Raw genomic sequence first — 8,442 nt, forward strand, 5'->3', positions numbered from 1 at the left:
AGGTAGCAAAGCAAATGTGAGTACTCATCCAAAGGGCGTCATATCCCATGAATTCACTTATGTCCGTCACCCCTGTATCCCGTCGCTGCCATCCGTCGGATTTAAATCCTGCATCTGTAGTGTGTTGGAGCAATTCTTGAAAAAGACGCCCGCCTCCAGCCCCAGCACACCCACGCGGTTTGCAAAAAAGACCCTCACCCCATGGGCTTGTCTCCCACCTCCGGCCCTCGGATCGTTCTGATAGGCATGGCCGAGAAAACCTCGATGCAACGCAACCAAGCAACAACATTGCGGTTACCGCGCGGTTAAGGACGACTAATCTTATTCGACGATAACGGATGGAACCTGCTTGCCCTCCTCCCTCTAGTGATCACAACGCCCTAAATTTTCCTTCACATCTATTACTCTGGACTGGAGATCCATTTACTAGTAACAGAACACTACATCTGCAGAACACAGACTGTACTTACTGTTTGGAAAATTTATCATGTATAAATGCATGCGTGATGACACGGAACTGGACAAGATCTTGCAAACTCAACTGGCGAAGGACAACCATTATGATGTCTTTTGTTAATCTTCATAAACTAGCAGATGTATATCAAGCTGGGATGGAGGCATGTGTTCAAACACTCTGAACCTACCTACTCAATCGAGACAAATGCTCAAAACCTGAAGCATGCTCTTCTTGTAACTTTGTCAGCCCGTGAGTTAATCATTATCAATTTACAAGCAGTGATTTCGATGATTCAGTTCCGCTATTAGGTGTTTAGTAGCAGAAGTACCATACGCAAAATTTGCCAGCAACATATATCAGATTTGTAATGCAAAATACTTGTCCGAGGAATGGATGTATCTAGATGTATTTTAGTTCTAGATACAACCATTTGTATCCATTTCTACGACAAGTATTTCCGGACGGAGGGAGTAAAATATTGCAGAAATTTACGTTCACTAACATCTTTACATTCACTTTCTGAATTTTGCATTGACTGACATATGCCATTCTCATCTCGGTGGGCACACCCAAGCAATGCAGTTGCAATCGGCGGCAAGAGGGGATCATCTATAAAGGGCTAACTATGTGGAGGTAGACGTAGTCATCCGAGTTTGGTGGTCGCCTACGGGTGTCTCCGTCATGGGCTGTCGTCGACAAGATGCGGCGGCTACCTAACGGATCTTTGTGGCAGGCCGCCGATGAGACAACCACACACATGGATCTCCGTCTGGTGCTGTCATCGTTGGGATCTAGGGGCCGCATCTGGCGTGTCTCCGTCGACCCATGCACTGCAGTCTGCATGCCGCCGGCGAGATGTGGTAGACACGGGTCCTATTTGCAACTGGAGTTGGGGACTGAGTGGGCAATGATTTGGGGGCCGGAGGTGGGAGACAAGCCCACGAGGTGAGGGTCTTTTTTGCAAACTGCGAGAGCGAGGTAGGCTGGAGGCGGGCGTCTGTCTGCAAGAATTGCACCAACGCACTTCAGATGTAGGATTTGAATCCGACGAATGGTAGAGACGGGATACAGGGGTGCAGGGACATAGGTGGATTCATAGGATACGACGCCCATCCAAAGTACTCGCAAGACTTACATCAGATCTATACTAAGTATGCATCAGTATCAAAGGAATGGGGCTATATCTTTGGACTGAACTGCAAAAATGCCAGAAGAGAAGGAAAGGCCTAGCCTATCGAAGACTAGCATCTTGAAGCATCTTGAAGCAACAGAAGAGAGTAGAGTAACGTAACATAAGTAATAAGTATGTTTTAACATCTCCTGGAGATCACTTTCTTGACTCCCTGCGAGAAAGCAATCCCAGAGCCATCATAACCGATTCATGCCTCAGCATCCAGTTCTAGTTGTATAGATCGGGATACAACTCCGAGCGTCCGTTATCATGGACACGACTATTCGAATAGATTAACTTCCATGCAGGGGTGCACCAACTTACCCAACACGCTCGATCAACTCCGGCCGGACACACCATCAGGTCATGACCGGCCTCGGCCGATCAACACGTAGTCCTACCTAGGCTCAACAGATAGGCCAGCATGCCGGTCTACATCCTAAGCACGCGGGGGTCATGGGCCCATCGCCCTTTGCACTCCTTCATGTTGCGTACGTGGCCGGTGAGCAGACCTAGCCCCCTTATATAAGCGCAGGCATAACCAGTCCAACCCGGTGCGCGCTGCTCAGTCGGTGACGTCCGAAGAGCTTCGGCTGATACATACGACGTAGAGTGCCCATACTTATTCCCATGTGGTGGTCAGTGTGAAAAGGCAAGAAGCCTACTCGGATCACATATCCAAACCGTTAGTGTATTGGGAGCGCGCGATAACGATCAATGATCCACGATATGTGGCCCCGTCGCCCCGTCTCACGGACTTACGACAAGGGCTATGTCGGGGGTGTCGTGCGACATATGCCAAAGGATGGCTTATCATGGAGGGGGCTAATAATACGTCGCTGGTGCTAGGAAACGGGATAAGGCGCAAACATGCCCGCTGGCGAATCTTACCCAGGTTTGGGGCTCTCCTAGGAGATAACACCCCTACTCCTGCTCTACGGGGTCTCCGCATGATCACTCAAGCAACAATGGTGGCTACAAGCTTGCTCCTTGAGCTGTTTCTCTAGAGGAAGAAGATGAACAAGGCTCGCCCTAACTTCCTCTCCCTATACGTGGGTGTGGGTGCACTGAGGTCTGAACCCATTGCATGGGTGCCCTGGGGGGTTTATATAGGCCTACCCCCAGGGGTACAAAGGTAATATGGCTGGGTGTAGGACCTGGCTGTCAGTGACTGTGGTCGCCGGCTTCTTCGCCGGCCGCTGCGGCCCGCCGCCTGGTGGGTCCCGCCGGCTGTCTCGTACTTAGCCGATAGGCCGCGTCCGCCGCTGGCGCGTCCTGCCGGCTGCTGAGTACTATGGCAATGCCACTGATAACGTATGCTTTGTCGGGGGAGGCTTTGCTACAGTACCGCCGCCTGGCGGGCGTTCACTGTAGCCATTCCCCGTCTCTTCTGGTTAATGGCGCACAGACTTTGAGGGAGGGGGAGGGCCGCCTACTAGGAGTCGGCCTCCCCCGCGCCAACTGGTTGGGGCTCGCCGCCTTCTGGCTTCTCGCTGACAGGTAGGGCGTGCCGTCCGTAGGCCGTACCGACAGCCCGTAGTGGAGGCATGGCCTCTCCCGTTATGGGGTGATGCCATGGGCTGCGTGGCAACAGTGCCGCGCCGGGCGGGGGATGTCCGCCCAGTTCGCCGCACTGTGGCCACGCTCCGCCCTGGATTCGGGGGTGGCACGATGCACAGTAGCCACGCCCCGTCTCGTCGTCTTAATGCGGTGCAAACTTCAAGGGGGCGGAGGGGGGCCGCCTCCTAGGAGCCGGCCTCTCTGGAGGCCGCCTGGTAGGAGTCGGCCCACCTCAAGGCGGTCTTCTGGGAACTGTCGCCCTCTGGCAGCCGACCGCTTGGACCAGCCGGCTTTGAGAAGGTGGCTCTTCGCCTTCGAGGATTGAGGGGCGCAGCCAGCCCGGATGTCTTGAATCGCCATGGGGAGCAGATGAGGCTACCCGTGGTCATTTACTTCGATAGTAGTTCCTGAAGCTGGTGGGGCGCCGCGGCTGAAAAGGCGAGGAGCTTCAGCAGCGTCCTACTCCGAGTGGTTAGATTGATCTTGCTTTGTTCGTCTTCTGAAGCACCGACTATTAGGAGCCGACAGTGGCCAGGCGGGCCGCCTGATGATTTCGAAACGTCGCGGCGGGAGCCTGGTGGGACGCCAGCCAGGCAACAAGCTCGCCGCCCGATGCATGCGTGCCACGCGGCACCAGCCTACCGGGCCGGCCTGCCAACCCACGCGCGCGATGGGATGTCGCCGCAAGCTGGGGCCCGCCACTACCGGGCCTCGGCGCGCGTGCGGATCCGGTGCGGCCGAGGCGGAGGGTTTGGGTTCCGTGGCGCAATTACTTCGCGCTGTTACCACACGGTAAATGCGGGGTCGTGGGGTCGTGGGCACAGTTAATCCCACGATCCCCACGCCCCGTCCCCTCGGCTTCGCAGCCCAGGGCTATAAGTAGGAGGAGGAGGGGAGCGGCACTAGCACGCGCGCCCTCCTCTCCCTTCGCCATTTCCTTCCTCTTCTTCCTCTCCGCTGCCGCCGTACTCCCGCACCGTGCCGAGGTGCTGGCGCGGCCCGCTGTCACCGAGCCCGTCCTCTCTGCCGCGTCGTTGCCTTGTCGAACTCGAGCTTCTATGGCGCGCGAGCGGGGCGGTGACCGGGACGGTTCGAATGTCCTGGAAGACCGCATCACCTTTCTCCGCAACACGCAGCGGCTGCCCGGCGAGAGTTATGTCCAGGCGCGCGTTCCGCCGGCGAAGGAGATCTCGCCGGTGCCGGAGGAAGGTGAATGCTTCATCTTTCGGTCGCACTTCCTCCGCGGCTTCGGCCTGCCGGCGAGCGGCTTCCTCCGCTCCTTTCTTTAATTCTACCGACTCCAGCCGCACCACCTCACGCCGAACACGGTGGTGCTGTTGTCGGCCTTCATCACGCTCTGCGAAGGCTACCTCGGCATTTTCCCAACTCTCGAGCTTTGGGGGGAATTCTTCTACACCAAGCTCGGCATCGCCGCCAAGAACGAGGCGGCTCACTGTGGAGCCTTCATCGCGGTGCGGCACCCTGGTGCTGGGAATTGCTTCCCGGCCGTCAGCTTGACGCAGTCGGTCAAGCTGTGGCAAAAATCGTACATCTACGTCAAGAACGTCAACCCGGTGATCGACTTCGTCAACCTGCCGGTTTACTTAGCCGGCACGTCAGCTGAGCCCCGCACCAACTGGACCTTCAAGCCAAGGACACTGTCAGCCGCCTCCACCGCTGTCATCGCCCAGCTCAGGGTGATGACGGAGTCGGAGGGCCTCAAAGCCGGACTTGCTGGTCGCCTTTGTGGAGCGTCGGGTTCTCCCTCTTCAAGGCCGGCCTCATCTGATCAGCCGGATGAGCGGTCATCGAGACCCATGCTGGATGTCCACCAGGGAGATGCCGGCCGCGGAGGTGGCCCGCCTGGTGAACGAGATCTCGAACTGCAAACTCTCGGAGTCGGAGTGGCAGTTCGGCAAGCGGCCGTATTCCCGCGCACACCCGCCGCCTGTGGTAAGCTCTTAACTCTTATTTCTCTTTTGTCTGTCGGGTTCTACTTTGCTGCCTAATCAGTTGGTCACGATGCAGGTCGTCACGACCCAGCCGGCAGCCGACACCCTGGAGCAGGGACAGGAGTACCTGCCGGACCGATCTGTGAGTGATGCGGACGACCCCGACTTGGGGGCGGCCGCCATGGAAGAAGACGACGCCACAGGCGGTGGTGACGGAGCAGGCGGCTCCGGGGGAGGAGGCGGCCTCGAGGACTGGCCAGACGACAACGGGGAGGAGCACGCGTTGTGCCGCCCGACGGTCGCCAACAGGGCGGGGGCGAGCTCCTCAGCGGCGCCGACTGCACCAGGCGGCACACCAAAGCAGCGAGCCGGCTCGCAGCTGCAAGGCGGCCGGCCGAAGAAACTGCTACCTCTTGACCACTGCGTTGGTTTTCCCTTGAAGAGGAAAGGGTGATGCAGCAAAGTAGCGTAAGTATTTCCCTCAGTTTTTGAGAACCAAGGTATCAATCTAGTAGGAGGCCACGCACGAGTCCCTCGCACCTACACAAACAAATAAATCCTCGCAACCAACGCGATAAGGGGTTGTCAATCCCTACACAGTCATTTACGAGAGTGAGATCTGATAGATATGATAAAATAATATTTTTGGTATTTTTGTGATAAAGATGCAAAATAAAATAAAAGCAAAATAAAAGGCAACGGAAATAGCTAAGTGTTGGAAGATTAATATGATGGAAAATAGACCCGGGGGCCATAGGTTTCACTAGTGGCTTCTCTCAAGAGCATAAGTATTTTACGGTGGGTGAACAAATTACTATTGAGCAATTGACAGAATTGAGCATAGTTATGAGAATATCTAGGTATGATCATGTATATAGGCATCACGTCCGAGACAAGTAGACCGACTCCTGCCTGCATCTACTACTATTACTCCACACATCGACCGCTATCCAGCATGCATCTAGAGTATTAAGTTCATAAGAACAGAGTAATGCCTTAAGCAAGATGACATGATGTAGAGGGATAAACTCATGCAATATGATATAAACCCCATCTTGTTATCCTCGATGGTAACAATACAATACGTGCCTTGCTGCCCCTACTGTCACTGGGAAAGGACACCGCAAGATTGAACCCAAAGCTAAGCACTTCTCCCATTGCAAGAAATATCAATCTAGTAGGCCAAACCAAACTGATAATTCGAAGAGACTTGCAAAGATAACCAATGATACATAAAAGAATTCAGAAGATTCAAATATTGTTCATAGATAAACTTGATCATAAACCCACAATTCATCGGTCTCAACAAACACACCGCAAAAGAAGATTACATGGAATAGACTCCACAAGAGAGGGGGAGAACATTGTATTGAGATCCAAAAAGAGAGAGGAAGCCATCTAGCTAATAACTATGGACCCGAAGGTCTGAGGTAAACTACTCACACATCATCGGAGAGGCTATGGTGTTGATGTAGAAGCCCTCCGTGATCGATGCCCCCTCCGGCGGAGCTCCGGAACAGGCCCCAAGATGGGATCTCACAGGTACAGAAGGTTGCGGCGGTGGAATTAGGTTTTTGGCTCCCTATCTGGTAGTTTGGGGTACGTAGGTATATATAGGAGGAAGGAGTGCGTCGGTGGAGCAACATGGGGCCCACGAGGGTGGAGGGCGTGCCAAGGGGGGTAGGCGCGCCCCCTACCTCGTGGCTTCCTGGTAGCTTTCTTGACGTAGGGTCCAAGTCCTCTGGATCATGTTCGTTCCGAAAATCACGTTCCCGAAGGTTTCATTCCGTTTGGACTCCGTTTGATATTCTTTTTCTGCGAAACTCTGAAATAGGCAAAAAACAGCAATTCTGGGCTGGGCCTCCGATTAATAGGTTAGTCCCAAAAATAATATAAAAGTGTATAATAAAGCCCAATAATGTCCAAAACAGAAGATAATATAGCATGGAGCAATCAAAAATTATAGATACGTTGGAGACGTATTAAGCATCCCCAAGCTTAATTCCTGCTCGTCCTTGAGTAGGTAAATGATAAAAACAGAATTTTTGATGTGGAATGCTACTTGGCATAATTTCAATGTAATTCTTGTTAATTGTGGTATGAATATTCAGATCCGAAAGATTCAGGATAAAAGTTCAATATTGACATAAAAATAATAATACTTCAAGCATACTAACTAAGAAATTATGTCCTCTCAAAATAACATGGCCAAAGAAATTTCATCCCTAAAAAATCATATAGTTTAGTCATGCTCCATTTTAGTCACACAAGAATGCTCTCATCATGCACAACCCCGATGACAAGCCAAGCAATTGTTTCATACTTTAGTAATCTCAAACTTTTTCAACCTTCACGCAATACATGAGCGTGAGCCATGGATATAGCACTATGGGTGGAATAGAATATGATGATGGGGTTTATGTGGAGAAGACAAAAAAGGAGAAAGTCTCACATCAACGAGGCTAATCATTGAGCTATGGAGATGCCCATTGATTGATCTTAATGCAAGGAGTAGGGATTGCCATGCAATGGATGCACTAGAGCTATAAATATATGAAAGCTCAACAAAAGAAACTAAGTGGGTGTGCATCCAACTTGCTTGCTCACGAAGACCTAGGGCACTTGAGGAGGCCCATTGTTTGAATATACAAGCCAAGTTCTATAATGAAAAATTCCCACTAGTATATGAAAGTGACAAAACAAGAGACTCTCTATCATGAAGATAATGGTGCTACTTTGAAGAAAAAGTGTGTTAAAAGGATAGTAACATTGTCCCTTCTCTCTTTTTCTCTCAATTTTTTTGGGCCTTCTCTTTTTTATGGCCTTTCTCTTTTTTTTCATTCCTCACTTGGGACAATGCTCTAGAAAATGATGATCATCACACTTCTATTTATTTACAACTCAATGATTACAACTCGATACTAGAACAGAGTATGACTCTATATGAATGCCTCCGGCGGTGTACCGGGATATGCAATGAACCAAGAGTGACATGTATGAAAGAATTATGAACGGTGGCTTTGCCACAAATACTATGTCAACTACATGATCATGCAAAGCAATATGACAATGATGAACGTGTCATGATAAACGAAACGGTGGAAAGTTGCATGGCAATATATCTCGGAATGGCTATGGAAATGCCATAATAGGTAGGTATGGTGGCTGTTTTGAGGAAGATATAAGGAGGTTTATGTGTGAAAGAGCGTATCTTATCACGGGGTTTGGATGCACCGGCGAAGTTTGCACCAACTCTCAATGTGAGAAAGGGCAATGCACGGTACCGAAGAGGCTAGCAATGA

Source organism: Triticum aestivum, chromosome 3D (assembly GCF_018294505.1).
Source record: "Triticum aestivum cultivar Chinese Spring chromosome 3D, IWGSC CS RefSeq v2.1, whole genome shotgun sequence".
Taxonomy (NCBI): Eukaryota; Viridiplantae; Streptophyta; class Magnoliopsida; order Poales; family Poaceae; genus Triticum; species Triticum aestivum.